The sequence below is a fragment of the Salmo salar genome, unplaced genomic scaffold (genome assembly GCF_965601325.2).
Source record: "Salmo salar unplaced genomic scaffold, fSalSal1 ptg000293l, whole genome shotgun sequence".
Taxonomy (NCBI): domain Eukaryota; kingdom Metazoa; phylum Chordata; class Actinopteri; order Salmoniformes; family Salmonidae; genus Salmo; species Salmo salar.
In genome coordinates this window covers 602,501-627,442 of record NW_027675346.1, presented here as the reverse complement: position 1 = coordinate 627,442, position 24,942 = coordinate 602,501, and the positions used below count along the sequence as shown (strand labels likewise).

The following is a 24,942-nucleotide window of genomic DNA, read 5'->3' as shown; positions in this document are numbered from 1 at the left end:
AAATGCTTAATACAAGGCAGTGTTGCTGATGAAATAGTGCAAGAGCACACCCTCGTGGACAAAATGCTTACAGCACCTGGTATTCCCAGGCGGTCTCCCATCCAAGTACTAACCAGGCCCGACCCTGCTTAGCTTCCGAGATCAGACGAGATCGGGCGTACCCAGGCTGGTATGGCCGTAAGCGAGAAACAATCTCTTGCTACAACATATATAGTCAAAGTGAGTGTGATAAACAGACATTGCATTTTCACCAATTAGATAAGCAGCTTGAACTTTGTGTCACTGAAAAAGTAGAAGAAATTACAAACACTGTTCCCATCACTTTTTAGCACAGGTAGTTGGATAAAATACAAACTTTATTTCCTTTCATCATTTGAACAGGGCAAAGGAGCACAAAGCACACACAAGCTGCATTCAGCAACAATATTCTTGTTTGTCTTATAAATACAAGGCAGATGCTAATTGAAAACACAAGGAAATTTGATCCTATTAAAAAGGCAGGAAGCTGCATTTAGTCAATTCATCATTAAATGCTTACAACAAAGCAGTGTTGCTGATGAAATAGTGCAGGGGCACACCCTCGTGGACAAAATGCTTACAGCACCTGGTATTCCCAGGCGGTCTCCCATCCAAGTACTAACCAGGCCGGACCCTGCTTAGCTTCCGAGATCAGACGAGATCGGGCGTACCCAGGCTGGTATGGCCGTAAGCGAGAAACAATCTCTTGCTACAACATATATAGTCAAAGTGAGTCTGATAAAACAGACATTTAGTCAATTCATCATTAAATGCTTAATACAAGGCAGTGTTGCTGATGAAATAGTGCAAGAGCACACCCTCGTGGACAAAATGCTTACAGCACCTGGTATTCCCAGGCGGTCTCCCATCCAAGTACTAACCAGGCCCGACCCTGCTTAGCTTCCGAGATCAGACGAGATCGGGCGTACCCAGGCTGGTATGGCCGTAAGCGAGAAACAATCTCTTGCTACAACATATATAGTCAAAGTGAGTGTGATAAACAGACATTGCATTTTCACCAATTAGATAAGCAGCTTGAACTTTGTGTCACTGAAAAAGTAGAAGAAATTACAAACACTGTTCCCATCACTTTTTACCACAGGTAGTTGGATAAAATACAAACTTTATTTCCTTTCATCATTTGAACAGGGCAAAGGAGCACAAAGCACACACAAGCTGCATTCAGCAACAATATTCTTGTTTGTCTTATAAATACAAGGCAGATGCTAATTGAAAACACAAGGAAATTTGATCCTATTAAAAAGGCAGGAAGCTGCATTTAGTCAATTCATCATTAAATGCTTACTACAAGGCAGTGTTGCTGATGAAATAGTGCAGGGGCACACCCTCGTGGACAAAATGCTTACAGCACCTGGTATTCCCAGGCGGTCTCCCATCCAAGTACTAACCAGGCCCGACCCTGCTTAGCTTCCGAGATCAGACGAGATCGGGGGTACCCAGGCTGGTATGGCCGTAAGCGAGAAACAATCTCTTGCTACAACATATATAGTCAAAGTGAGTGTGATAAACAGACATTGCATTTTCACCAATTAGATAAGCAGCTTGAACTTTGTGTCACTGAAAAAGTAGAAGAAATTACAAACACTGTTCCCATCACTTTTTACCACAGGTAGTTGGATAAAATACAAACTTTATTTCCTTTCATCATTTGAACAGGGCAAAGGAGCACAAAGCACACACAAGCTGCATTCAGCAACAATATTCTTGTTTGTCTTATAAATACAAGGCAGATGCTAATTGAAAACACAAGGAAATTTGATCCTATTAAAAAGGCAGGAAGCTGCATTTAGTCAATTCATCATTAAATGCTTACTACAAGGCAGTGTTGCTGATGAAATAGTGCAGGGGCACACCCTCGTGGACAAAATGCTTACAGCACCTGGTATTCCCAGGCGGTCTCCCATCCAAGTACTAACCAGGCCTGACCCTGCTTAGCTTCCGAGATCAGACGAGATCGGGCGTACCCAGGCTGGTATGGCCGTAAGCGAGAACCAATCTCTTGCTACAACATATATAGTCAAAGTGAGTGTGATAAACAGACATTGCATTTTCACCAATTAGATAAGCAGCTTGAACTTTGTGTCACTGAAAAAGTAGAAGAAATTACAAACACTGTTCCCATCACTTTTTAGCACAGGTAGTTGGATAAAATACAAACTTTATTTCCTTTCATCATTTGAACAGGGCAAAGGAGCACAAAGCACACACAAGCTGCATTCAGCAACAATATTCTTGTTTGTCTTATAAATACAAGGCAGATGCTAATTGAAAACACAAGGAAATTTGATCCTATTAAAAAGGCAGGAAGCTGCATTTAGTCAATTCATCATTAAATGCTTACTACAAGGCAGTGTTGCTGATGAAATAGTGCAGGGGCACACCCTCGTGGACAAAATGCTTACAGCACCTGGTATTCCCAGGCGGTCTCCCATCCAAGTACTAACCAGGCCCGACCCTGCTTAGCTTCCGAGATCAGACGAGATCGGGCGTACCCAGGCTGGTATGGCCGTAAGCGAGAAACAATCTCTTGCTACAACATATATAGTCAAAGTGAGTCTGATAAAACAGACATTTAGTCAATTCATCATTAAATGCTTAATACAAGGCAGTGTTGCTGATGAAATAGTGCAAGAGCACACCCTCGTGGACAAAATGCTTACAGCACCTGGTATTCCCAGGCGGTCTCCCATCCAAGTACTAACCAGGCCCGACCCTGCTTAGCTTCCGAGATCAGACGAGATCGGGCGTACCCAGGCTGGTATGGCCGTAAGCGAGAAACAATCTCTTGCTACAACATATATAGTCAAAGTGAGTGTGATAAACAGACATTGCATTTTCACCAATTAGATAAGCAGCTTGAACTTTGTGTCACTGAAAAAGTAGAAGAAATTACAAACACTGTTCCCATCACTTTTTAGCACAGGTAGTTGGATAAAATACAAACTTTATTTCCTTTCATCATTTGAACAGGGCAAAGGAGCACAAAGCACACACAAGCTGCATTCAGCAACAATATTCTTGTTTGTCTTATAAATACAAGGCAGATGCTAATTGAAAACACAAGGAAATTTGATCCTATTAAAAAGGCAGGAAGCTGCATTTAGTCAATTCATCATTAAATGCTTACAACAAAGCAGTGTTGCTGATGAAATAGTGCAGGGGCACACCCTCGTGGACAAAATGCTTACAGCACCTGGTATTCCCAGGCGGTCTCCCATCCAAGTACTAACCAGGCCGGACCCTGCTTAGCTTCCGAGATCAGACGAGATCGGGCGTACCCAGGCTGGTATGGCCGTAAGCGAGAAACAATCTCTTGCTACAACATATATAGTCAAAGTGAGTCTGATAAAACAGACATTTAGTCAATTCATCATTAAATGCTTAATACAAGGCAGTGTTGCTGATGAAATAGTGCAAGAGCACACCCTCGTGGACAAAATGCTTACAGCACCTGGTATTCCCAGGCGGTCTCCCATCCAAGTACTAACCAGGCCCGACCCTGCTTAGCTTCCGAGATCAGACGAGATCGGGCGTACCCAGGCTGGTATGGCCGTAAGCGAGAAACAATCTCTTGCTACAACATATATAGTCAAAGTGAGTGTGATAAACAGACATTGCATTTTCACCAATTAGATAAGCAGCTTGAACTTTGTGTCACTGAAAAAGTAGAAGAAATTACAAACACTGTTCCCATCACTTTTTACCACAGGTAGTTGGATAAAATACAAACTTTATTTCCTTTCATCATTTGAACAGGGCAAAGGAGCACAAAGCACACACAAGCTGCATTCAGCAACAATATTCTTGTTTGTCTTATAAATACAAGGCAGATGCTAATTGAAAACACAAGGAAATTTGATCCTATTAAAAAGGCAGGAAGCTGCATTTAGTCAATTCATCATTAAATGCTTACTACAAGGCAGTGTTGCTGATGAAATAGTGCAGGGGCACACCCTCGTGGACAAAATGCTTACAGCACCTGGTATTCCCAGGCGGTCTCCCATCCAAGTACTAACCAGGCCTGACCCTGCTTAGCTTCCGAGATCAGACGAGATCGGGCGTACCCAGGCTGGTATGGCCGTAAGCGAGAACCAATCTCTTGCTACAACATATATAGTCAAAGTGAGTGTGATAAACAGACATTGCATTTTCACCAATTAGATAAGCAGCTTGAACTTTGTGTCACTGAAAAAGTAGAAGAAATTACAAACACTGTTCCCATCACTTTTTAGCACAGGTAGTTGGATAAAATACAAACTTTATTTCCTTTCATCATTTGAACAGGGCAAAGGAGCACAAAGCACACACAAGCTGCATTCAGCAACAATATTCTTGTTTGTCTTATAAATACAAGGCAGATGCTAATTGAAAACACAAGGAAATTTGATCCTATTAAAAAGGCAGGAAGCTGCATTTAGTCAATTCATCATTAAATGCTTACTACAAGGCAGTGTTGCTGATGAAATAGTGCAGGGGCACACCCTCGTGGACAAAATGCTTACAGCACCTGGTATTCCCAGGCGGTCTCCCATCCAAGTACTAACCAGGCCCGACCCTGCTTAGCTTCCGAGATCAGACGAGATCGGGCGTACCCAGGCTGGTATGGCCGTAAGCGAGAAACAATCTCTTGCTACAACATATATAGTCAAAGTGAGTCTGATAAAACAGACATTTAGTCAATTCATCATTAAATGCTTAATACAAGGCAGTGTTGCTGATGAAATAGTGCAAGAGCACACCCTCGTGGACAAAATGCTTACAGCACCTGGTATTCCCAGGCGGTCTCCCATCCAAGTACTAACCAGGCCCGACCCTGCTTAGCTTCCGAGATCAGACGAGATCGGGCGTACCCAGGCTGGTATGGCCGTAAGCGAGAAACAATCTCTTGCTACAACATATATAGTCAAAGTGAGTCTGATAAAACAGACATTTAGTCAATTCATCATTAAATGCTTAATACAAGGCAGTGTTGCTGATGAAATAGTGCAAGAGCACACCCTCGTGGACAAAATGCTTACAGCACCTGGTATTCCCAGGCGGTCTCCCATCCAAGTACTAACCAGGCCCGACCCTGCTTAGCTTCCGAGATCAGACGAGATCGGGCGTACCCAGGCTGGTATGGCCGTAAGCGAGAAACAATCTCTTGCTACAACATATATAGTCAAAGTGAGTGTGATAAACAGACATTGCATTTTCACCAATTAGATAAGCAGCTTGAACTTTGTGTCACTGAAAAAGTAGAAGAAATTACAAACACTGTTCCCATCACTTTTTAGCACAGGTAGTTGGATAAAATACAAACTTTATTTCCTTTCATCATTTGAACAGGGCAAAGGAGCACAAAGCACACACAAGCTGCATTCAGCAACAATATTCTTGTTTGTCTTATAAATACAAGGCAGATGCTAATTGAAAACACAAGGAAATTTGATCCTATTAAAAAGGCAGGAAGCTGCATTTAGTCAATTCATCATTAAATGCTTACTACAAGGCAGTGTTGCTGATGAAATAGTGCAGGGGCACACCCTCGTGGACAAAATGCTTACAGCACCTGGTATTCCCAGGCGGTCTCCCATCCAAGTACTAACCAGGCCCGACCCTGCTTAGCTTCCGAGATCAGACGAGATCGGGCGTACCCAGGCTGGTATGGCCGTAAGCGAGAAACAATCTCTTGCTACAACATATATAGTCAAAGTGAGTGTGATAAACAGACATTGCATTTTCACCAATTAGATAAGCAGCTTGAACTTTGTGTCACTGAAAAAGTAGAAGAAATTACAAACACTGTTCCCATCACTTTTTACCACAGGTAGTTGGATAAAATACAAACTTTATTTCCTTTCATCATTTGAACAGGGCAAAGGAGCACAAAGCACACACAAGCTGCATTCAGCAACAATATTCTTGTTTGTCTTATAAATACAAGGCAGATGCTAATTGAAAACACAAGGAAATTTGATCCTATTAAAAAGGCAGGAAGCTGCATTTAGTCAATTCATCATTAAATGCTTACTACAAGGCAGTGTTGCTGATGAAATAGTGCAGGGGCACACCCTCGTGGACAAAATGCTTACAGCACCTGGTATTCCCAGGCGGTCTCCCATCCAAGTACTAACCAGGCCTGACCCTGCTTAGCTTCCGAGATCAGACGAGATCGGGCGTACCCAGGCTGGTATGGCCGTAAGCGAGAACCAATCTCTTGCTACAACATATATAGTCAAAGTGAGTGTGATAAACAGACATTGCATTTTCACCAATTAGATAAGCAGCTTGAACTTTGTGTCACTGAAAAAGTAGAAGAAATTACAAACACTGTTCCCATCACTTTTTAGCACAGGTAGTTGGATAAAATACAAACTTTATTTCCTTTCATCATTTGAACAGGGCAAAGGAGCACAAAGCACACACAAGCTGCATTCAGCAACAATATTCTTGTTTGTCTTATAAATACAAGGCAGATGCTAATTGAAAACACAAGGAAATTTGATCCTATTAAAAAGGCAGGAAGCTGCATTTAGTCAATTCATCATTAAATGCTTACTACAAGGCAGTGTTGCTGATGAAATAGTGCAGGGGCACACCCTCGTGGACAAAATGCTTACAGCACCTGGTATTCCCAGGCGGTCTCCCATCCAAGTACTAACCAGGCCCGACCCTGCTTAGCTTCCGAGATCAGACGAGATCGGGCGTACCCAGGCTGGTATGGCCGTAAGCGAGAAACAATCTCTTGCTACAACATATATAGTCAAAGTGAGTCTGATAAAACAGACATTTAGTCAATTCATCATTAAATGCTTAATACAAGGCAGTGTTGCTGATGAAATAGTGCAAGAGCACACCCTCGTGGACAAAATGCTTACAGCACCTGGTATTCCCAGGCGGTCTCCCATCCAAGTACTAACCAGGCCCGACCCTGCTTAGCTTCCGAGATCAGACGAGATCGGGCGTACCCAGGCTGGTATGGCCGTAAGCGAGAAACAATCTCTTGCTACAACATATATAGTCAAAGTGAGTGTGATAAACAGACATTGCATTTTCACCAATTAGATAAGCAGCTTGAACTTTGTGTCACTGAAAAAGTAGAAGAAATTACAAACACTGTTCCCATCACTTTTTAGCACAGGTAGTTGGATAAAATACAAACTTTATTTCCTTTCATCATTTGAACAGGGCAAAGGAGCACAAAGCACACACAAGCTGCATTCAGCAACAATATTCTTGTTTGTCTTATAAATACAAGGCAGATGCTAATTGAAAACACAAGGAAATTTGATCCTATTAAAAAGGCAGGAAGCTGCATTTAGTCAATTCATCATTAAATGCTTACAACAAAGCAGTGTTGCTGATGAAATAGTGCAGGGGCACACCCTCGTGGACAAAATGCTTACAGCACCTGGTATTCCCAGGCGGTCTCCCATCCAAGTACTAACCAGGCCGGACCCTGCTTAGCTTCCGAGATCAGACGAGATCGGGCGTACCCAGGCTGGTATGGCCGTAAGCGAGAAACAATCTCTTGCTACAACATATATAGTCAAAGTGAGTCTGATAAAACAGACATTTAGTCAATTCATCATTAAATGCTTAATACAAGGCAGTGTTGCTGATGAAATAGTGCAAGAGCACACCCTCGTGGACAAAATGCTTACAGCACCTGGTATTCCCAGGCGGTCTCCCATCCAAGTACTAACCAGGCCCGACCCTGCTTAGCTTCCGAGATCAGACGAGATCGGGCGTACCCAGGCTGGTATGGCCGTAAGCGAGAAACAATCTCTTGCTACAACATATATAGTCAAAGTGAGTGTGATAAACAGACATTGCATTTTCACCAATTAGATAAGCAGCTTGAACTTTGTGTCACTGAAAAAGTAGAAGAAATTACAAACACTGTTCCCATCACTTTTTACCACAGGTAGTTGGATAAAATACAAACTTTATTTCCTTTCATCATTTGAACAGGGCAAAGGAGCACAAAGCACACACAAGCTGCATTCAGCAACAATATTCTTGTTTGTCTTATAAATACAAGGCAGATGCTAATTGAAAACACAAGGAAATTTGATCCTATTAAAAAGGCAGGAAGCTGCATTTAGTCAATTCATCATTAAATGCTTACTACAAGGCAGTGTTGCTGATGAAATAGTGCAGGGGCACACCCTCGTGGACAAAATGCTTACAGCACCTGGTATTCCCAGGCGGTCTCCCATCCAAGTACTAACCAGGCCTGACCCTGCTTAGCTTCCGAGATCAGACGAGATCGGGCGTACCCAGGCTGGTATGGCCGTAAGCGAGAACCAATCTCTTGCTACAACATATATAGTCAAAGTGAGTGTGATAAACAGACATTGCATTTTCACCAATTAGATAAGCAGCTTGAACTTTGTGTCACTGAAAAAGTAGAAGAAATTACAAACACTGTTCCCATCACTTTTTAGCACAGGTAGTTGGATAAAATACAAACTTTATTTCCTTTCATCATTTGAACAGGGCAAAGGAGCACAAAGCACACACAAGCTGCATTCAGCAACAATATTCTTGTTTGTCTTATAAATACAAGGCAGATGCTAATTGAAAACACAAGGAAATTTGATCCTATTAAAAAGGCAGGAAGCTGCATTTAGTCAATTCATCATTAAATGCTTACTACAAGGCAGTGTTGCTGATGAAATAGTGCAGGGGCACACCCTCGTGGACAAAATGCTTACAGCACCTGGTATTCCCAGGCGGTCTCCCATCCAAGTACTAACCAGGCCCGACCCTGCTTAGCTTCCGAGATCAGACGAGATCGGGCGTACCCAGGCTGGTATGGCCGTAAGCGAGAAACAATCTCTTGCTACAACATATATAGTCAAAGTGAGTCTGATAAAACAGACATTTAGTCAATTCATCATTAAATGCTTAATACAAGGCAGTGTTGCTGATGAAATAGTGCAAGAGCACACCCTCGTGGACAAAATGCTTACAGCACCTGGTATTCCCAGGCGGTCTCCCATCCAAGTACTAACCAGGCCCGACCCTGCTTAGCTTCCGAGATCAGACGAGATCGGGCGTACCCAGGCTGGTATGGCCGTAAGCGAGAAACAATCTCTTGCTACAACATATATAGTCAAAGTGAGTGTGATAAACAGACATTGCATTTTCACCAATTAGATAAGCAGCTTGAACTTTGTGTCACTGAAAAAGTAGAAGAAATTACAAACACTGTTCCCATCACTTTTTAGCACAGGTAGTTGGATAAAATACAAACTTTATTTCCTTTCATCATTTGAACAGGGCAAAGGAGCACAAAGCACACACAAGCTGCATTCAGCAACAATATTCTTGTTTGTCTTATAAATACAAGGCAGATGCTAATTGAAAACACAAGGAAATTTGATCCTATTAAAAAGGCAGGAAGCTGCATTTAGTCAATTCATCCTTAAATGCTTACTACAAGGCAGTGTTGCTGATGAAATAGTGCAGGGGCACACCCTCGTGGACAAAATGCTTACAGCACCTGGTATTCCCAGGCGGTCTCCCATCCAAGTACTAACCAGGCCCGACCCTGCTTAGCTTCCGAGATCAGACGAGATCGGGCGTACCCAGGCTGGTATGGCCGTAAGCGAGAAACAATCTCTTGCTACAACATATATAGTCAAAGTGAGTCTGATAAAACAGACATTTAGTCAATTCATCATTAAATGCTTAATACAAGGCAGTGTTGCTGATGAAATAGTGCAAGAGCACACCCTCGTGGACAAAATGCTTACAGCACCTGGTATTCCCAGGCGGTCTCCCATCCAAGTACTAACCAGGCCCGACCCTGCTTAGCTTCCGAGATCAGACGAGATCGGGCGTACCCAGGCTGGTATGGCCGTAAGCGAGAAACAATCTCTTGCTACAACATATATAGTCAAAGTGAGTGTGATAAACAGACATTGCATTTTCACCAATTAGATAAGCAGCTTGAACTTTGTGTCACTGAAAAAGTAGAAGAAATTACAAACACTGTTCCCATCACTTTTTACCACAGGTAGTTGGATAAAATACAAACTTTATTTCCTTTCATCATTTGAACAGGGCAAAGGAGCACAAAGCACACACAAGCTGCATTCAGCAACAATATTCTTGTTTGTCTTATAAATACAAGGCAGATGCTAATTGAAAACACAAGGAAATTTGATCCTATTAAAAAGGCAGGAAGCTGCATTTAGTCAATTCATCATTAAATGCTTACTACAAGGCAGTGTTGCTGATGAAATAGTGCAGGGGCACACCCTCGTGGACAAAATGCTTACAGCACCTGGTATTCCCAGGCGGTCTCCCATCCAAGTACTAACCAGGCCCGACCCTGCTTAGCTTCCGAGATCAGACGAGATCGGGCGTACCCAGGCTGGTATGGCCGTAAGCGAGAAACAATCTCTTGCTACAACATATATAGTCAAAGTGAGTGTGATAAACAGACATTGCATTTTCACCAATTAGATAAGCAGCTTGAACTTTGTGTCACTGAAAAAGTAGAAGAAATTACAAACACTGTTCCCATCACTTTTTACCACAGGTAGTTGGATAAAATACAAACTTTATTTCCTTTCATCATTTGAACAGGGCAAAGGAGCACAAAGCACACACAAGCTGCATTCAGCAACAATATTCTTGTTTGTCTTATAAATACAAGGCAGATGCTAATTGAAAACACAAGGAAATTTGATCCTATTAAAAAGGCAGGAAGCTGCATTTAGTCAATTCATCATTAAATGCTTACTACAAGGCAGTGTTGCTGATGAAATAGTGCAGGGGCACACCCTCGTGGACAAAATGCTTACAGCACCTGGTATTCCCAGGCGGTCTCCCATCCAAGTACTAACCAGGCCTGACCCTGCTTAGCTTCCGAGATCAGACGAGATCGGGCGTACCCAGGCTGGTATGGCCATAAGCGAGAACCAATCTCTTGCTACAACATATATAGTCAAAGTGAGTGTGATAAACAGACATTGCATTTTCACCAATTAGATAAGCAGCTTGAACTTTGTGTCACTGAAAAAGTAGAAGAAATTACAAACACTGTTCCCATCACTTTTTAGCACAGGTAGTTGGATAAAATACAAACTTTATTTCCTTTCATCATTTGAACAGGGCAAAGGAGCACAAAGCACACACAAGCTGCATTCAGCAACAATATTCTTGTTTGTCTTATAAATACAAGGCAGATGCTAATTGAAAACACAAGGAAATTTGATCCTATTAAAAAGGCAGGAAGCTGCATTTAGTCAATTCATCATTAAATGCTTACTACAAGGCAGTGTTGCTGATGAAATAGTGCAGGGGCACACCCTCGTGGACAAAATGCTTACAGCACCTGGTATTCCCAGGCGGTCTCCCATCCAAGTACTAACCAGGCCCGACCCTGCTTAGCTTCCGAGATCAGACGAGATCGGGCGTACCCAGGCTGGTATGGCCGTAAGCGAGAAACAATCTCTTGCTACAACATATATAGTCAAAGTGAGTCTGATAAAACAGACATTTAGTCAATTCATCATTAAATGCTTAATACAAGGCAGTGTTGCTGATGAAATAGTGCAAGAGCACACCCTCGTGGACAAAATGCTTACAGCACCTGGTATTCCCAGGCGGTCTCCCATCCAAGTACTAACCAGGCCCGACCCTGCTTAGCTTCCGAGATCAGACGAGATCGGGCGTACCCAGGCTGGTATGGCCGTAAGCGAGAAACAATCTCTTGCTACAACATATATAGTCAAAGTGAGTGTGATAAACAGACATTGCATTTTCACCAATTAGATAAGCAGCTTGAACTTTGTGTCACTGAAAAAGTAGAAGAAATTACAAACACTGTTCCCATCACTTTTTACCACAGGTAGTTGGATAAAATACAAACTTTATTTCCTTTCATCATTTGAACAGGGCAAAGGAGCACAAAGCACACACAAGCTGCATTCAGCAACAATATTCTTGTTTGTCTTATAAATACAAGGCAGATGCTAATTGAAAACACAAGGAAATTTGATCCTATTAAAAAGGCAGGAAGCTGCATTTAGTCAATTCATCATTAAATGCTTACTACAAGGCAGTGTTGCTGATGAAATAGTGCAGGGGCACACCCTCGTGGACAAAATGCTTACAGCACCTGGTATTCCCAGGCGGTCTCCCATCCAAGTACTAACCAGGCCCGACCCTGCTTAGCTTCCGAGATCAGACGAGATCGGGCGTACCCAGGCTGGTATGGCCGTAAGCGAGAAACAATCTCTTGCTACAACATATATAGTCAAAGTGAGTCTGATAAAACAGACATTTAGTCAATTCATCATTAAATGCTTAATACAAGGCAGTGTTGCTGATGAAATAGTGCAAGAGCACACCCTCGTGGACAAAATGCTTACAGCACCTGGTATTCCCAGGCGGTCTCCCATCCAAGTACTAACCAGGCCCGACCCTGCTTAGCTTCCGAGATCAGACGAGATCGGGCGTACCCAGGCTGGTATGGCCGTAAGCGAGAAACAATCTCTTGCTACAACATATATAGTCAAAGTGAGTGTGATAAACAGACATTGCATTTTCACCAATTAGATAAGCAGCTTGAACTTTGTGTCACTGAAAAAGTAGAAGAAATTACAAACACTGTTCCCATCACTTTTTACCACAGGTAGTTGGATAAAATACAAACTTTATTTCCTTTCATCATTTGAACAGGGCAAAGGAGCACAAAGCACACACAAGCTGCATTCAGCAACAATATTCTTGTTTGTCTTATAAATACAAGGCAGATGCTAATTGAAAACACAAGGAAATTTGATCCTATTAAAAAGGCAGGAAGCTGCATTTAGTCAATTCATCATTAAATGCTTACTACAAGGCAGTGTTGCTGATGAAATAGTGCAGGGGCACACCCTCGTGGACAAAATGCTTACAGCAGCTGGTATTCCCAGGCGGTCTCCCATCCAAGTACTAACCAGGCCCGACCCTGCTTAGCTTCCGAGATCAGACGAGATCGGGCGTACCCAGGCTGGTATGGCCGTAAGCGAGAAACAATCTCTTGCTACAACATATATAGTCAAAGTGAGTGTGATAAACAGACATTGCATTTTCACCAATTAGATAAGCAGCTTGAACTTTGTGTCACTGAAAAAGTAGAAGAAATTACAAACACTGTTCCCATCACTTTTTACCACAGGTAGTTGGATAAAATACAAACTTTATTTCCTTTCATCATTTGAACAGGGCAAAGGAGCACAAAGCACACACAAGCTGCATTCAGCAACAATATTCTTGTTTGTCTTATAAATACAAGGCAGATGCTAATTGAAAACACAAGGAAATTTGATCCTATTAAAAAGGCAGGAAGCTGCATTTAGTCAATTCATCATTAAATGCTTACTACAAGGCAGTGTTGCTGATGAAATAGTGCAGTGGCACACCCTCGTGGACAAAATGCTTACAGCACCTGTTATTCCCAGGCGGTCTCCCATCCAAGTACTAACCAGGCCCGACCCTGCTTAGCTTCCGAGATCAGACGAGATCGGGCGTACCCAGGCTGGTATGGCCGTAAGCGAGAAACATTCTCTTGCTACAACATATATAGTCAAAGTGAGTCTGATAAAACAGACATTTAGTCAATTCATCATTAAATGCTTAATACAAGGCAGTGTTGCTGATGAAATAGTGCAAGAGCACACCCTCGTGGACAAAATGCTTACAGCACCTGGTATTCCCAGGCGGTCTCCCATCCAAGTACTAACCAGGCCCGACCCTGCTTAGCTTCCGAGATCAGACGAGATCGGGCGTACCCAGGCTGGTATGGCCGTAAGCGAGAAACAATCTCTTGCTACAACATATATAGTCAAAGTGAGTGTGATAAACAGACATTGCATTTTCACCAATTAGATAAGCAGCTTGAACTTTGTGTCACTGAAAAAGTAGAAGAAATTACAAACACTGTTCCCATCACTTTTTAGCACAGGTAGTTGGATAAAATACAAACTTTATTTCCTTTCATCATTTGAACAGGGCAAAGGAGCACAAAGCACACACAAGCTGCATTCAGCAACAATATTCTTGTTTGTCTTATAAATACAAGGCAGATGCTAATTGAAAACACAAGGAAATTTGATCCTATTAAAAAGGCAGGAAGCTGCATTTAGTCAATTCATCATTAAATGCTTACTACAAGGCAGTGTTGCTGATGAAATAGTGCAGGGGCACACCCTCGTGGACAAAATGCTTACAGCACCTGGTATTCCCAGGCGGTCTCCCATCCAAGTACTAACCAGGCCTGACCCTGCTTAGCTTCCGAGATCAGACGAGATCGGGCGTACCCAGGCTGGTATGGCCGTAAGCGAGAACCAATCTCTTGCTACAACATATATAGTCAAAGTGAGTGTGATAAACAGACATTGCATTTTCACCAATTAGATAAGCAGCTTGAACTTTGTGTCACTGAAAAAGTAGAAGAAATTACAAACACTGTTCCCATCACTTTTTAGCACAGGTAGTTGGATAAAATACAAACTTTATTTCCTTTCATCATTTGAACAGGGCAAAGGAGCACAAAGCACACACAAGCTGCATTCAGCAACAATATTCTTGTTTGTCTTATAAATACAAGGCAGATGCTAATTGAAAACACAAGGAAATTTGATCCTATTAAAAAGGCAGGAAGCTGCATTTAGTCAATTCATCATTAAATGCTTACTACAAAGCAGTGTTGCTGATGAAATAGTGCAGGGGCACACCCTCGTGGACAAAATGCTTACAGCACCTGGTATTCCCAGGCGGTCTCCCATCCAAGTACTAACCAGGCCCGACCCTGCTTAGCTTCCGAGATCAGACGAGATCGGGCGTACCCAGGCTGGTATGGCCGTAAGCGAGAAACAATCTCTTGCTACAACATATATAGTCAAAGTGAGTGTGATAAACAGACATTGCATTTTCACCAATTAGATAAGCAGCTTGAACTTTGTGTCACTGAAAAAGTAGAAGAAATTACAAACACTGTTCCCATCACTTTTTACCACAGGTAGTTGGATAAAATACAAACTTTATTTCCTTTCATCATTTGAACAGGGCAAAGGAGCACAAAGCACACACAAGCTGCATTCAGCAACAATATTCTTGTTTGTCTTATAAATACAAGGCAGATGCTAATTGAAAACACAAGGAAATTTGATCCTATTAAAAAGGCAGGAAGCTGCATTTAGTCAATTCATCATTAAATGCTTACTACAAGGCAGTGTTGCTGATGAAATAGTGCAGGGGCACACCCTCGTGGACAAAATGCTTACAGCACCTGGTATTCCCAGGCGGTCTCCCATCCAAGTACTAACCAGGCCTGACCCTGCTTAGCTTCCGAGATCAGACGAGATCGGGCGTCCCCAGGCTGGTATGGCCGTAAGCGAGAACCAATCTCTTGCTACAACATATATAGTCAAAGTGAGTGTGATAAACAGACATTGCATTTTCACCAATTAGATAAGCAGCTTGAACTTTGTGTCACTGAAAAAGTAGAAGAAATTACAAACACTGTTCCCATCACTTTTTAGCACAGGTAGTTGGATAAAATACAAACTTTATTTCCTTTCATCATTTGAACAGGGCAAAGGAGCACAAAGCACACACAAGCTGCATTCAGCAACAATATTCTTGTTTGTCTTATAAATACAAGGCAGATGCTAATTGAAAACACAAGGAAATTTGATCCTATTAAAAAGGCAGGAAGCTGCATTTAGTCAATTCATCATTAAATGCTTACTACAAGGCAGTGTTGCTGATGAAATAGTGCAGGGGCACACCCTCGTGGACAAAATGCTTACAGCACCTGGTATTCCCAGGCGGTCTCCCATCCAAGTACTAACCAGGCCCGACCCTGCTTAGCTTCCGAGATCAGACGAGATCGGGCGTACCCAGGCTGGTATGGCCGTAAGCGAGAAACAATCTCTTGCTACAACATATATAGTCAAAGTGAGTCTGATAAAACAGACATTTAGTCAATTCATCATTAAATGCTTAATACAAGGCAGTGTTGCTGATGAAATAGTGCAAGAGCACACCCTCGTGGACAAAATGCTTACAGCACCTGGTATTCCCAGGCGGTCTCCCATCCAAGTACTAACCAGGCCCGACCCTGCTTAGCTTCCGAGATCAGACGAGATCGGGCGTACCCAGGCTGGTATGGCCGTAAGCGAGAAACAATCTCTTGCTACAACATATATAGTCAAAGTGAGTGTGATAAACAGACATTGCATTTTCACCAATTAGATAAGCAGCTTGAACTTTGTGTCACTGAAAAAGTAGAAGAAATTACAAACACTGTTCCCATCACTTTTTAGCACAGGTAGTTGGATAAAATACAAACTTTATTTCCTTTCATCATTTGAACAGGGCAAAGGAGCACAAAGCACACACAAGCTGCATTCAGCAACAATATTCTTGTTTGTCTTATAAATACAAGGCAGATGCTAATTGAAAACACAAGGAAATTTGATCCTATTAAAAAGGCAGGAAGCTGCATTTAGTCAATTCATCATTAAATGCTTACTACAAAGCAGTGTTGCTGATGAAATAGTGCAGGGGCACACCCTCGTGGACAAAATGCTTACAGCACCTGGTATTCCCAGGCGGTCTCCCATCCAAGTACTAACCAGGCCCGACCCTGCTTAGCTTCCGAGATCAGACGAGATCGGGCGTACCCAGGCTGGTATGGCCGTAAGCGAGAAACAATCTCTTGCTACAACATATATAGTCAAAGTGAGTCTGATAAAACAGACATTTAGTCAATTCATCATTAAATGCTTAATACAAGGCAGTGTTGCTGATGAAATAGTGCAAGAGCACACCCTCGTGGACAAAATGCTTACAGCACCTGGTATTCCCAGGCGGTCTCCCATCCAAGTACTAACCAGGCCCGACCCTGCTTAGCTTCCGAGATCAGACGAGATCGGGCGTACCCAGGCTGGTATGGCCGTAAGCGAGAAACAATCTCTTGCTACAACATATATAGTCAAAGTGAGGGTGATAAACAGACATTGCATTTTCACCAATTAGATAAGCAGCTTGAACTTTGTGTCACTGAAAAAGTAGAAGAAATTACAAACACTGTTCCCATCACTTTTTACCACAGGTAGTTGGATAAAATACAAACTTTATTTCCTTTCATCATTTGAACAGGGCAAAGGAGCACAAAGCACACACAAGCTGCATTCAGCAACAATATTCTTGTTTGTCTTATAAATACAAGGCAGATGCTAATTGAAAACACAAGGAAATTTGATCCTATTAAAAAGGCAGGAAGCTGCATTTAGTCAATTCATCCTTAAATGCTTACTACAAGGCAGTGTTGCTGATGAAATAGTGCAGGGGCACACCCTCGTGGACAAAATGCTTACAGCACCTGGTATTCCCAGGCGGTCTCCCATCCAAGTACTAACCAGGCCCGACCCTGCTTAGCTTCCGAGATCAGACGAGATCGGGCGTACCCAGGCTGGTATGGCCGTAAGCGAGAAACAATCTCTTGCTACAACATATATAGTCAAAGTGAGTCTGATAAAACAGACATTTAGTCAATTCATCATTAAATGCTTAATACAAGGCAGTGTTGCTGATGAAATAGTGCAAGAGCACACCCTCGTGGACAAAATGCTTACAGCACCTGGTATTCCCAGGCGGTCTCCCATCCAAGTACTAACCAGGCCCGACCCTGCTTAGCTTCCGAGATCAGACGAGATCGGGCGTACCCAGGCTGGTATGGCCGTAAGCGAGAAACAATCTCTTGCTACAACATATATAGTCAAAGTGAGTGTGATAAACAGACATTGCATTTTCACCAATTAGATAAGCAGCTTGAACTTTGTGTCACTGAAAAAGTAGAAGAAATTACAAACACTGTTCCCATCACTTTTTAGCACAGGTAGTTGGATAAAATACAAACTTTATTTCCTTTCATCATTTGAACAGGGCAAAGGAGCACAAAGCACACACAAGCTGCATTCAGCAACAATATTCTTGTTTGTCTTATAAATACAAGGCAGATGCTAATTGAAAACACAAGGAAATTTGATCCTATTAAAAAGGCAGGAAGCTGCATTTAGTCAATTCATCATTAAATGCTTACTACAAGGCAGTGTTGCTGATGAAATAGTGCAGGGGCACACCCTCGTGGACAAAATGCTTACAGCACCTGGTATTCCCAGGCGGTCTCCCATCCAAGTACTAACCAGGCCCGACCCTGCTTAGCTTCCGAGATCAGACGAGATCGGGCGTACCCAGGCTGGTATGGCCGTAAGCGAGAAACAATCTCTTGCTACAACATATATAGTCAAAGTGAGTGTGATAAACAGACATTGCATTTTCACCAATTAGATAAGCAGCTTGAACTTTGTGTCACTGAAAAAGTAGAAGAAATTACAAACACTGTTCCCATCACTTTTTACCACAGGTAGTTGGATAAAATACAAACTTTATTTCCTTTCATCATTTGAACAGGGCAAAGGAGCACAAAGCACACACAAGCTGCATTCAGCAACAATATTCTTGTTTGTCTTATAAATACAAGGCAGATGCTAATTGAAAACACAAGGAAATTTGATCCTATTAAAAAGGCAGGAAGCTGCATTTAGTCAATTCATCCTTAAATGCTTACTACAAGGCAGTGTTGCTGATGAAATAGTGCAGGGGCACACCCTCGTGGACAAAATGCTTACAGCACCTGGTATTCCCAGGCGGTCTCCCATCCAAGTACTAACCAGGCCCGACCCTGCTTAGCTTCCGAGATCAGACGAGATCGGGCGTACCCAGGCTGGTATGGCCGTAAGCGAGAAACAATCTCTTGCTACAACATATATAGTCAAAGTGAGTCTGATAAAACAGACATTTAGTCAATTCATCATTAAATGCTTAATACAAGGCAGTGTTGCTGATGAAATAGTGCAAGAGCACACCCTCGTGGACAAAATGCTTACAGCACCTGGTATTCCCAGGCGGTCTCCCATCCAAGTACTAACCAGGCCCGACCCTGCTTAGCTTCCGAGATCAGACGAGATCGGGCGTACCCAGGCTGGTATGGCCGTAAGCGAGAAACAATCTCTTGCTACAACATATATAGTCAAAGTGAGTGTGATAAACAGACATTGCATTTTCACCAATTAGATAAGCAGCTTGAACTTTGTGTCACTGAAAAAGTAGAAGAAATTACAAACACTGTTCCCATCACTTTTTAGCACAGGTAGTTGGATAAAATACAAACTTTATTTCCTTTCATCATTTGAACAGGGCAAAGGAGCACAAAGCACACACAAGCTGCATTCAGCAACAATATTCTTGTTTGTCTTATAAATACAAGGCAGATGCTAATTGAAAACACAAGGAAATTTGATCCTATTAAAAAGGCAGGAAGCTGCATTTAGTCAATTCATCATTAAATGCTTACTACAAGGCAGTGTTGCTGATGAAATAGTGCAGGGGCACACCCTCGTGGACAAAATGCTTACAGCACCTGGTATTCCCAGGCGGTCTCCCATCCAAGTACTAACCAGGCCCGACCCTGCTTAGCTTCCGAGATCAGACGAGATCGGGCGTACCCAGGCTGGTATGGCCGTAAGCGAGAAACAATCTCTTGCTACAACATATATAGTCAAAGTGAGTGTGATAAACAGACATTGCATTTTCACCAATTAGATAAGCAGCTTGAACTTTGTGTCACTGAAAAAGTAGAAGAAATTACAAACACTGTTCCCATCACTTTTTACCACAGGTAGTTGGATAAAATACAAACTTTATTTCCTTTCATCATTTGAACAGGGCAAAGGAGCACAAAGCACACACAAGCTGCATTCAGCAACAATATTCTTGTTTGTCTTATAAATACAAGGCAGATGCTAATTGAAAACACAAGGAAATTTGATCCTATTAAAAAGGCAGGAAGCTGCATTTAGTCAATTCATCATTAAATGCTTACTACAAGGCAGTGTTGCTGATGAAATAGTGCAGGGGCACACCCTCGTGGACAAAATGCTTACAGCACCTGGTATTCCCAGGCGGTCTCCCATCCAAGTACTAACCAGGCCTGACCCTGCTTAGCTTCCGAGATCAGACGAGATCGGGCGTACCCAGGCTGGTATGGCCGTAAGCGAGAACCAATCTCTTGCTACAACATATATAGTCAAAGTGAGTGTGATAAACAGACATTGCATTTTCACCAATTAGATAAGCAGCTTGAACTTTGTGTCACTGAAAAAGTAGAAGAAATTACAAACACTGTTCCCATCACTTTTTAGCACAGGTAGTTGGATAAAATACAAACTTTATTTCCTTTCATCATTTGAACAGGGCAAAGGAGCACAAAGCACACACAAGCTGCATTCAGCAACAATATTCTTGTTTGTCTTATAAATACAAGGCAGATGCTAATTGAAAACACAAGGAAATTTGATCCTATTAAAAAGGCAGGAAGCTGCATTTAGTCAATTCATCATTAAATGCTTACTACAAGGCAGTGTTGCTGATGAAATAGTGCAGGGGCACACCCTCGTGGACAAAATGCTTACAGCACCTGGTATTCCCAGGCGGTCTCCCATCCAAGTACTAACCAGGCCCGACCCTGCTTAGCTTCCGAGATCAGACGAGATCGGGCGTACCCAGGCTGGTATGGCCGTAAGCGAGAAACAATCTCTTGCTACAACATATATAGTCAAAGTGAGTCTGATAAAACAGACATTTAGTCAATTCATCATTAAATGCTTAATACAAGGCAGTGTTGCTGATGAAATAGTGCAAGAGCACACCCTCGTGGACAAAATGCTTACAGCACCTGGTATTCCCAGGCGGTCTCCCATCCAAGTACTAACCAGGCCCGACCCTGCTTAGCTTCCGAGATCAGACGAGATCGGGCGTACCCAGGCTGGTATGGCCGTAAGCGAGAAACAATCTCTTGCTACAACATATATAGTCAAAGTGAGTCTGATAAAACAGACATTTAGTCAATTCATCATTAAATGCTTAATACAAGGCAGTGTTGCTGATGAAATAGTGCAAGAGCACACCCTCGTGGACAAAATGCTTACAGCACCTGGTATTCCCAGGCGGTCTCCCATCCAAGTACTAACCAGGCCCGACCCTGCTTAGCTTCCGAGATCAGACGAGATCGGGCGTACCCAGGCTGGTATGGCCGTAAGCGAGAAACAATCTCTTGCTACAACATATATAGTCAAAGTGAGGGTGATAAACAGACATTGCATTTTCACCAATTAGATAAGCAGCTTGAACTTTGTGTCACTGAAAAAGTAGAAGAAATTACAAACACTGTTCCCATCACTTTTTAGCACAGGTAGTTGGATAAAATACAAACTTTATTTCCTTTCATCATTTGAACAGGGCAAAGGAGCACAAAGCACACACAAGCTGCATTCAGCAACAATATTCTTGTTTGTCTTATAAATACAAGGCAGATGCTAATTGAAAACACAAGGAAATTTGATCCTATTAAAAAGGCAGGAAGCTGCATTTAGTCAATTCATCATTAAATGCTTACTACAAGGCAGTGTTGCTGATGAAATAGTGCAGGGGCACACCCTCGTGGACAAAATGCTTACAGCACCTGGTATTCCCAGGCGGTCTCCCATCCAAGTACTAACCAGGCCCGACCCTGCTTAGCTTCCGAGATCAGACGAGATCGGGCGTACCCAGGCTGGTATGGCCGTAAGCGAGAAACAATCTCTTGCTACAACATATATAGTCAAAGTGAGTGTGATAAACAGACATTGCATTTTCACCAATTAGATAAGCAGCTTGAACTTTGTGTCACTGAAAAAGTAGAAGAAATTACAAACACTGTTCCCATCACTTTTTACCACAGGTAGTTGGATAAAATACAAACTTTATTTCCTTTCATCATTTGAACAGGGCAAAGGAGCACAAAGCACACACAAGCTGCATTCAGCAACAATATTCTTGTTTGTCTTATAAATACAAGGCAGATGCTAATTGAAAACACAAGGAAATTTGATCCTATTAAAAAGGCAGGAAGCTGCATTTAGTCAATTCATCATTAAATGCTTACTACAAGGCAGTGTTGCTGATGAAATAGTGCAGGGGCACACCCTCGTGGACAAAATGCTTACAGCACCTGGTATTCCCAGGCGGTCTCCCATCCAAGTACTAACCAGGCCTGACCCTGCTTAGCTTCCGAGATCAGACGAGATCGGGCGTACCCAGGCTGGTATGGCCGTAAGCGAGAACCAATCTCTTGCTACAACATATATAGTCAAAGTGAGTGTGATAAACAGACATTGCATTTTCACCAATTAGATAAGCAGCTTGAACTTTGTGTCACTGAAAAAGTAGAAGAAATTACAAACACTGTTCCCATCACTTTTTAGCACAGGTAGTTGGATAAAATACAAACTTTATTTCCTTTCATCATTTGAACAGGGCAAAGGAGCACAAAGCACACACAAGCTGCATTCAGCAACAATATTCTTGTTTGTCTTATAAATACAAGGCAGATGCTAATTGAAAACACAAGGAAATTTGATCCTATTAAAAAGGCAGGAAGCTGCATTTAGTCAATTCATCATTAAATGCTTACTACAAGGCAGTGTTGCTGATGAAATAGTGCAGGGGCACACCCTCGTGGACAAAATGCTTACAGCACCTGGTATTCCCAGGCGGTCTCCCATCCAAGTACTAACCAGGCCCGACCCTGCTTAGCTTCCGAGATCAGACGAGATCGGGCGTACCCAGGCTGGTATGGCCGTAAGCGAGAAACAATCTCTTGCTACAACATATATAGTCAAAGTGAGTCTGATAAAACAGACATTTAGTCAATTCATCATTAAATGCTTAATACAAGGCAGTGTTGCTGATGAAATAGTGCAAGAGCACACCCTCGTGGACAAAATGCTTACAGCACCTGGTATTCCCAGGCGGTCTCCCATCCAAGTACTAACCAGGCCCGACCCTGCTTAGCTTCCGAGATCAGACGAGATCGGGCGTACCCAGGCTGGTATGGCCGTAAGCGAGAAACAATCTCTTGCTACAACATATATAGTCAAAGTGAGTCTGATAAAACAGACATTTAGTCAATTCATCATTAAATGCTTAATACAAGGCAGTGTTGCTGATGAAATAGTGCAAGAGCACACCCTCGTGGACAAAATGCTTACAGCACCTGGTATTCCCAGGCGGTCTCCCATCCAAGTACTAACCAGGCCCGACCCTGCTTAGCTTCCGAGATCAGACGAGATCGGGCGTACCCAGGCTGGTATGGCCGTAAGCGAGAAACAATCTCTTGCTACAACATATATAGTCAAAGTGAGTCTGATAAAACAGACATTTAGTCAATTCATCATTAAATGCTTAATACAAGGCAGTGTTGCTGATGAAATAGTGCAAGAGCACACCCTCGTGGACAAAATGCTTACAGCACCTGGTATTCCCAGGCGGTCTCCCATCCAAGTACTAACCAGGCCCGACCCTGCTTAGCTTCCGAGATCAGACGAGATCGGGCGTACCCAGGCTGGTATGGCCGTAAGCGAGAAACAATCTCTTGCTACAACATATATAGTCAAAGTGAGTGTGATAAACAGACATTGCATTTTCACCAATTAGATAAGCAGCTTGAACTTTGTGTCACTGAAAAAGTAGAAGAAATTACAAACACTGTTCCCATCACTTTTTACCACAGGTAGTTGGATAAAATACAAACTTTATTTCCTTTCATCATTTGAACAGGGCAAAGGAGCACAAAGCACACACAAGCTGCATTCAGCAACAATATTCTTGTTTGTCTTATAAATACAAGGCAGATGCTAATTGAAAACACAAGGAAATTTGATCCTATTAAAAAGGCAGGAAGCTGCATTTAGTCAATTCATCATTAAATGCTTACTACAAGGCAGTGTTGCTGATGAAATAGTGCAGGGGCACACCCTCGTGGACAAAATGCTTACAGCACCTGGTATTCCCAGGCGGTCTCCCATCCAAGTACTAACCAGGCCCGACCCTGCTTAGCTTCCGAGATCAGACGAGATCGGGCGTACCCAGGCTGGTATGGCCGTAAGCGAGAAACAATCTCTTGCTACAACATATATAGTCAAAGTGAGTGTGATAAACAGACATTGCATTTTCACCAATTAGATAAGCAGCTTGAACTTTGTGTCACTGAAAAAGTAGAAGAAATTACAAACACTGTTCCCATCACTTTTTACCACAGGTAGTTGGATAAAATACAAACTTTATTTCCTTTCATCATTTGAACAGGGCAAAGGAGCACAAAGCACACACAAGCTGCATTCAGCAACAATATTCTTGTTTGTCTTATAAATACAAGGCAGATGCTAATTGAAAACACAAGGAAATTTGATCCTATTAAAAAGGCAGGAAGCTGCATTTAGTCAATTCATCATTAAATGCTTACTACAAGGCAGTGTTGCTGATGAAATAGTGCAGGGGCACACCCTCGTGGACAAAATGCTTACAGCACCTGGTATTCCCAGGCGGTCTCCCATCCAAGTACTAACCAGGCCTGACCCTGCTTAGCTTCCGAGATCAGACGAGATCGGGCGTACCCAGGCTGGTATGGCCGTAAGCGAGAACCAATCTCTTGCTACAACATATATAGTCAAAGTGAGTGTGATAAACAGACATTGCATTTTCACCAATTAGATAAGCAGCTTGAACTTTGTGTCACTGAAAAAGTAGAAGAAATTACAAACACTGTTCCCATCACTTTTTAGCACAGGTAGTTGGATAAAATACAAACTTTATTTCCTTTCATCATTTGAACAGGGCAAAGGAGCACAAAGCACACACAAGCTGCATTCAGCAACAATATTCTTGTTTGTCTTATAAATACAAGGCAGATGCTAATTGAAAACACAAGGAAATTTGATCCTATTAAAAAGGCAGGAAGCTGCATTTAGT

At 42.4% G+C, this 24,942-nt stretch overlaps 58 non-coding genes across 58 annotated transcripts; all 58 read right to left on the bottom strand.

The window, feature by feature from the left end:
• Positions 1-64: 64 nt before the first annotated feature.
• On the bottom strand, positions 65-183 carry LOC145871487 (5S ribosomal RNA). The gene has a single exon (XR_014387118.1). It is a non-coding gene; the product is annotated as a 5S ribosomal RNA (ribosomal RNA).
• Positions 184-592: 409 nt separating this feature from the next.
• Positions 593-711, bottom strand: LOC145869381 (5S ribosomal RNA). The gene has a single exon (XR_014385377.1). It is a non-coding gene; the product is annotated as a 5S ribosomal RNA (ribosomal RNA).
• A 139-nt stretch (positions 712-850) lies between these two features.
• Positions 851-969, bottom strand: LOC145871486 (5S ribosomal RNA). The gene has a single exon (XR_014387117.1). It is a non-coding gene; the product is annotated as a 5S ribosomal RNA (ribosomal RNA).
• Positions 970-1,378: 409 nt separating this feature from the next.
• Positions 1,379-1,497, bottom strand: LOC145874873 (5S ribosomal RNA). The gene has a single exon (XR_014390508.1). It is a non-coding gene; the product is annotated as a 5S ribosomal RNA (ribosomal RNA).
• A 409-nt stretch (positions 1,498-1,906) lies between these two features.
• Positions 1,907-2,025, bottom strand: LOC145868426 (5S ribosomal RNA). Its single transcript, XR_014384422.1, has one exon. It is a non-coding gene; the product is annotated as a 5S ribosomal RNA (ribosomal RNA).
• Positions 2,026-2,434: 409 nt separating this feature from the next.
• LOC145871485 (5S ribosomal RNA) lies at positions 2,435-2,553 on the bottom strand. The gene has a single exon (XR_014387116.1). It is a non-coding gene; the product is annotated as a 5S ribosomal RNA (ribosomal RNA).
• A 139-nt stretch (positions 2,554-2,692) lies between these two features.
• LOC145871484 (5S ribosomal RNA) lies at positions 2,693-2,811 on the bottom strand. Its single transcript, XR_014387115.1, has one exon. It is a non-coding gene; the product is annotated as a 5S ribosomal RNA (ribosomal RNA).
• A 409-nt stretch (positions 2,812-3,220) lies between these two features.
• Positions 3,221-3,339, bottom strand: LOC145869380 (5S ribosomal RNA). Its single transcript, XR_014385376.1, has one exon. It is a non-coding gene; the product is annotated as a 5S ribosomal RNA (ribosomal RNA).
• Positions 3,340-3,478: 139 nt separating this feature from the next.
• On the bottom strand, positions 3,479-3,597 carry LOC145871483 (5S ribosomal RNA). Its single transcript, XR_014387114.1, has one exon. It is a non-coding gene; the product is annotated as a 5S ribosomal RNA (ribosomal RNA).
• Positions 3,598-4,006: 409 nt separating this feature from the next.
• Positions 4,007-4,125, bottom strand: LOC145868425 (5S ribosomal RNA). The gene has a single exon (XR_014384421.1). It is a non-coding gene; the product is annotated as a 5S ribosomal RNA (ribosomal RNA).
• A 409-nt stretch (positions 4,126-4,534) lies between these two features.
• Positions 4,535-4,653, bottom strand: LOC145871482 (5S ribosomal RNA). The gene has a single exon (XR_014387113.1). It is a non-coding gene; the product is annotated as a 5S ribosomal RNA (ribosomal RNA).
• A 139-nt stretch (positions 4,654-4,792) lies between these two features.
• LOC145871481 (5S ribosomal RNA) lies at positions 4,793-4,911 on the bottom strand. Its single transcript, XR_014387112.1, has one exon. It is a non-coding gene; the product is annotated as a 5S ribosomal RNA (ribosomal RNA).
• A 139-nt stretch (positions 4,912-5,050) lies between these two features.
• LOC145871480 (5S ribosomal RNA) lies at positions 5,051-5,169 on the bottom strand. The gene has a single exon (XR_014387111.1). It is a non-coding gene; the product is annotated as a 5S ribosomal RNA (ribosomal RNA).
• Positions 5,170-5,578: 409 nt separating this feature from the next.
• On the bottom strand, positions 5,579-5,697 carry LOC145871479 (5S ribosomal RNA). The gene has a single exon (XR_014387110.1). It is a non-coding gene; the product is annotated as a 5S ribosomal RNA (ribosomal RNA).
• Positions 5,698-6,106: 409 nt separating this feature from the next.
• LOC145868424 (5S ribosomal RNA) lies at positions 6,107-6,225 on the bottom strand. The gene has a single exon (XR_014384420.1). It is a non-coding gene; the product is annotated as a 5S ribosomal RNA (ribosomal RNA).
• Positions 6,226-6,634: 409 nt separating this feature from the next.
• Positions 6,635-6,753, bottom strand: LOC145871477 (5S ribosomal RNA). Its single transcript, XR_014387108.1, has one exon. It is a non-coding gene; the product is annotated as a 5S ribosomal RNA (ribosomal RNA).
• Positions 6,754-6,892: 139 nt separating this feature from the next.
• Positions 6,893-7,011, bottom strand: LOC145871476 (5S ribosomal RNA). The gene has a single exon (XR_014387107.1). It is a non-coding gene; the product is annotated as a 5S ribosomal RNA (ribosomal RNA).
• Positions 7,012-7,420: 409 nt separating this feature from the next.
• Positions 7,421-7,539, bottom strand: LOC145869379 (5S ribosomal RNA). The gene has a single exon (XR_014385375.1). It is a non-coding gene; the product is annotated as a 5S ribosomal RNA (ribosomal RNA).
• Positions 7,540-7,678: 139 nt separating this feature from the next.
• On the bottom strand, positions 7,679-7,797 carry LOC145871475 (5S ribosomal RNA). The gene has a single exon (XR_014387106.1). It is a non-coding gene; the product is annotated as a 5S ribosomal RNA (ribosomal RNA).
• Positions 7,798-8,206: 409 nt separating this feature from the next.
• On the bottom strand, positions 8,207-8,325 carry LOC145868423 (5S ribosomal RNA). The gene has a single exon (XR_014384419.1). It is a non-coding gene; the product is annotated as a 5S ribosomal RNA (ribosomal RNA).
• A 409-nt stretch (positions 8,326-8,734) lies between these two features.
• On the bottom strand, positions 8,735-8,853 carry LOC145871474 (5S ribosomal RNA). The gene has a single exon (XR_014387105.1). It is a non-coding gene; the product is annotated as a 5S ribosomal RNA (ribosomal RNA).
• Positions 8,854-8,992: 139 nt separating this feature from the next.
• LOC145871473 (5S ribosomal RNA) lies at positions 8,993-9,111 on the bottom strand. The gene has a single exon (XR_014387104.1). It is a non-coding gene; the product is annotated as a 5S ribosomal RNA (ribosomal RNA).
• A 409-nt stretch (positions 9,112-9,520) lies between these two features.
• LOC145871472 (5S ribosomal RNA) lies at positions 9,521-9,639 on the bottom strand. The gene has a single exon (XR_014387103.1). It is a non-coding gene; the product is annotated as a 5S ribosomal RNA (ribosomal RNA).
• A 139-nt stretch (positions 9,640-9,778) lies between these two features.
• LOC145871471 (5S ribosomal RNA) lies at positions 9,779-9,897 on the bottom strand. The gene has a single exon (XR_014387102.1). It is a non-coding gene; the product is annotated as a 5S ribosomal RNA (ribosomal RNA).
• A 409-nt stretch (positions 9,898-10,306) lies between these two features.
• Positions 10,307-10,425, bottom strand: LOC145871470 (5S ribosomal RNA). Its single transcript, XR_014387101.1, has one exon. It is a non-coding gene; the product is annotated as a 5S ribosomal RNA (ribosomal RNA).
• A 409-nt stretch (positions 10,426-10,834) lies between these two features.
• LOC145869216 (5S ribosomal RNA) lies at positions 10,835-10,953 on the bottom strand. The gene has a single exon (XR_014385212.1). It is a non-coding gene; the product is annotated as a 5S ribosomal RNA (ribosomal RNA).
• Positions 10,954-11,362: 409 nt separating this feature from the next.
• LOC145871469 (5S ribosomal RNA) lies at positions 11,363-11,481 on the bottom strand. The gene has a single exon (XR_014387100.1). It is a non-coding gene; the product is annotated as a 5S ribosomal RNA (ribosomal RNA).
• A 139-nt stretch (positions 11,482-11,620) lies between these two features.
• Positions 11,621-11,739, bottom strand: LOC145871468 (5S ribosomal RNA). Its single transcript, XR_014387099.1, has one exon. It is a non-coding gene; the product is annotated as a 5S ribosomal RNA (ribosomal RNA).
• Positions 11,740-12,148: 409 nt separating this feature from the next.
• LOC145871466 (5S ribosomal RNA) lies at positions 12,149-12,267 on the bottom strand. Its single transcript, XR_014387097.1, has one exon. It is a non-coding gene; the product is annotated as a 5S ribosomal RNA (ribosomal RNA).
• Positions 12,268-12,406: 139 nt separating this feature from the next.
• LOC145871465 (5S ribosomal RNA) lies at positions 12,407-12,525 on the bottom strand. The gene has a single exon (XR_014387096.1). It is a non-coding gene; the product is annotated as a 5S ribosomal RNA (ribosomal RNA).
• Positions 12,526-12,934: 409 nt separating this feature from the next.
• On the bottom strand, positions 12,935-13,053 carry LOC145869462 (5S ribosomal RNA). The gene has a single exon (XR_014385458.1). It is a non-coding gene; the product is annotated as a 5S ribosomal RNA (ribosomal RNA).
• Positions 13,054-13,462: 409 nt separating this feature from the next.
• LOC145875587 (5S ribosomal RNA) lies at positions 13,463-13,581 on the bottom strand. The gene has a single exon (XR_014391230.1). It is a non-coding gene; the product is annotated as a 5S ribosomal RNA (ribosomal RNA).
• Positions 13,582-13,720: 139 nt separating this feature from the next.
• On the bottom strand, positions 13,721-13,839 carry LOC145871464 (5S ribosomal RNA). Its single transcript, XR_014387095.1, has one exon. It is a non-coding gene; the product is annotated as a 5S ribosomal RNA (ribosomal RNA).
• Positions 13,840-14,248: 409 nt separating this feature from the next.
• LOC145868422 (5S ribosomal RNA) lies at positions 14,249-14,367 on the bottom strand. The gene has a single exon (XR_014384418.1). It is a non-coding gene; the product is annotated as a 5S ribosomal RNA (ribosomal RNA).
• Positions 14,368-14,776: 409 nt separating this feature from the next.
• LOC145871463 (5S ribosomal RNA) lies at positions 14,777-14,895 on the bottom strand. Its single transcript, XR_014387094.1, has one exon. It is a non-coding gene; the product is annotated as a 5S ribosomal RNA (ribosomal RNA).
• Positions 14,896-15,304: 409 nt separating this feature from the next.
• On the bottom strand, positions 15,305-15,423 carry LOC145869123 (5S ribosomal RNA). The gene has a single exon (XR_014385119.1). It is a non-coding gene; the product is annotated as a 5S ribosomal RNA (ribosomal RNA).
• A 409-nt stretch (positions 15,424-15,832) lies between these two features.
• LOC145871462 (5S ribosomal RNA) lies at positions 15,833-15,951 on the bottom strand. The gene has a single exon (XR_014387093.1). It is a non-coding gene; the product is annotated as a 5S ribosomal RNA (ribosomal RNA).
• Positions 15,952-16,090: 139 nt separating this feature from the next.
• LOC145871461 (5S ribosomal RNA) lies at positions 16,091-16,209 on the bottom strand. The gene has a single exon (XR_014387092.1). It is a non-coding gene; the product is annotated as a 5S ribosomal RNA (ribosomal RNA).
• A 409-nt stretch (positions 16,210-16,618) lies between these two features.
• LOC145871460 (5S ribosomal RNA) lies at positions 16,619-16,737 on the bottom strand. The gene has a single exon (XR_014387091.1). It is a non-coding gene; the product is annotated as a 5S ribosomal RNA (ribosomal RNA).
• Positions 16,738-16,876: 139 nt separating this feature from the next.
• LOC145871459 (5S ribosomal RNA) lies at positions 16,877-16,995 on the bottom strand. Its single transcript, XR_014387090.1, has one exon. It is a non-coding gene; the product is annotated as a 5S ribosomal RNA (ribosomal RNA).
• A 409-nt stretch (positions 16,996-17,404) lies between these two features.
• LOC145871458 (5S ribosomal RNA) lies at positions 17,405-17,523 on the bottom strand. Its single transcript, XR_014387089.1, has one exon. It is a non-coding gene; the product is annotated as a 5S ribosomal RNA (ribosomal RNA).
• Positions 17,524-17,662: 139 nt separating this feature from the next.
• On the bottom strand, positions 17,663-17,781 carry LOC145871457 (5S ribosomal RNA). Its single transcript, XR_014387088.1, has one exon. It is a non-coding gene; the product is annotated as a 5S ribosomal RNA (ribosomal RNA).
• A 409-nt stretch (positions 17,782-18,190) lies between these two features.
• Positions 18,191-18,309, bottom strand: LOC145871455 (5S ribosomal RNA). Its single transcript, XR_014387086.1, has one exon. It is a non-coding gene; the product is annotated as a 5S ribosomal RNA (ribosomal RNA).
• A 409-nt stretch (positions 18,310-18,718) lies between these two features.
• Positions 18,719-18,837, bottom strand: LOC145871454 (5S ribosomal RNA). The gene has a single exon (XR_014387085.1). It is a non-coding gene; the product is annotated as a 5S ribosomal RNA (ribosomal RNA).
• Positions 18,838-18,976: 139 nt separating this feature from the next.
• LOC145871453 (5S ribosomal RNA) lies at positions 18,977-19,095 on the bottom strand. Its single transcript, XR_014387084.1, has one exon. It is a non-coding gene; the product is annotated as a 5S ribosomal RNA (ribosomal RNA).
• Positions 19,096-19,504: 409 nt separating this feature from the next.
• LOC145871452 (5S ribosomal RNA) lies at positions 19,505-19,623 on the bottom strand. The gene has a single exon (XR_014387083.1). It is a non-coding gene; the product is annotated as a 5S ribosomal RNA (ribosomal RNA).
• A 409-nt stretch (positions 19,624-20,032) lies between these two features.
• Positions 20,033-20,151, bottom strand: LOC145868421 (5S ribosomal RNA). The gene has a single exon (XR_014384417.1). It is a non-coding gene; the product is annotated as a 5S ribosomal RNA (ribosomal RNA).
• Positions 20,152-20,560: 409 nt separating this feature from the next.
• On the bottom strand, positions 20,561-20,679 carry LOC145871451 (5S ribosomal RNA). Its single transcript, XR_014387082.1, has one exon. It is a non-coding gene; the product is annotated as a 5S ribosomal RNA (ribosomal RNA).
• Positions 20,680-20,818: 139 nt separating this feature from the next.
• Positions 20,819-20,937, bottom strand: LOC145871450 (5S ribosomal RNA). The gene has a single exon (XR_014387081.1). It is a non-coding gene; the product is annotated as a 5S ribosomal RNA (ribosomal RNA).
• Positions 20,938-21,076: 139 nt separating this feature from the next.
• On the bottom strand, positions 21,077-21,195 carry LOC145871449 (5S ribosomal RNA). The gene has a single exon (XR_014387080.1). It is a non-coding gene; the product is annotated as a 5S ribosomal RNA (ribosomal RNA).
• Positions 21,196-21,604: 409 nt separating this feature from the next.
• On the bottom strand, positions 21,605-21,723 carry LOC145871448 (5S ribosomal RNA). The gene has a single exon (XR_014387079.1). It is a non-coding gene; the product is annotated as a 5S ribosomal RNA (ribosomal RNA).
• Positions 21,724-22,132: 409 nt separating this feature from the next.
• Positions 22,133-22,251, bottom strand: LOC145868420 (5S ribosomal RNA). The gene has a single exon (XR_014384416.1). It is a non-coding gene; the product is annotated as a 5S ribosomal RNA (ribosomal RNA).
• A 409-nt stretch (positions 22,252-22,660) lies between these two features.
• LOC145871447 (5S ribosomal RNA) lies at positions 22,661-22,779 on the bottom strand. Its single transcript, XR_014387078.1, has one exon. It is a non-coding gene; the product is annotated as a 5S ribosomal RNA (ribosomal RNA).
• A 139-nt stretch (positions 22,780-22,918) lies between these two features.
• On the bottom strand, positions 22,919-23,037 carry LOC145871446 (5S ribosomal RNA). Its single transcript, XR_014387077.1, has one exon. It is a non-coding gene; the product is annotated as a 5S ribosomal RNA (ribosomal RNA).
• A 139-nt stretch (positions 23,038-23,176) lies between these two features.
• Positions 23,177-23,295, bottom strand: LOC145871444 (5S ribosomal RNA). Its single transcript, XR_014387075.1, has one exon. It is a non-coding gene; the product is annotated as a 5S ribosomal RNA (ribosomal RNA).
• A 139-nt stretch (positions 23,296-23,434) lies between these two features.
• Positions 23,435-23,553, bottom strand: LOC145871443 (5S ribosomal RNA). The gene has a single exon (XR_014387074.1). It is a non-coding gene; the product is annotated as a 5S ribosomal RNA (ribosomal RNA).
• A 409-nt stretch (positions 23,554-23,962) lies between these two features.
• Positions 23,963-24,081, bottom strand: LOC145871442 (5S ribosomal RNA). The gene has a single exon (XR_014387073.1). It is a non-coding gene; the product is annotated as a 5S ribosomal RNA (ribosomal RNA).
• A 409-nt stretch (positions 24,082-24,490) lies between these two features.
• LOC145868419 (5S ribosomal RNA) lies at positions 24,491-24,609 on the bottom strand. Its single transcript, XR_014384415.1, has one exon. It is a non-coding gene; the product is annotated as a 5S ribosomal RNA (ribosomal RNA).
• Between the last annotated feature and the right edge of the window lie 333 nt (positions 24,610-24,942).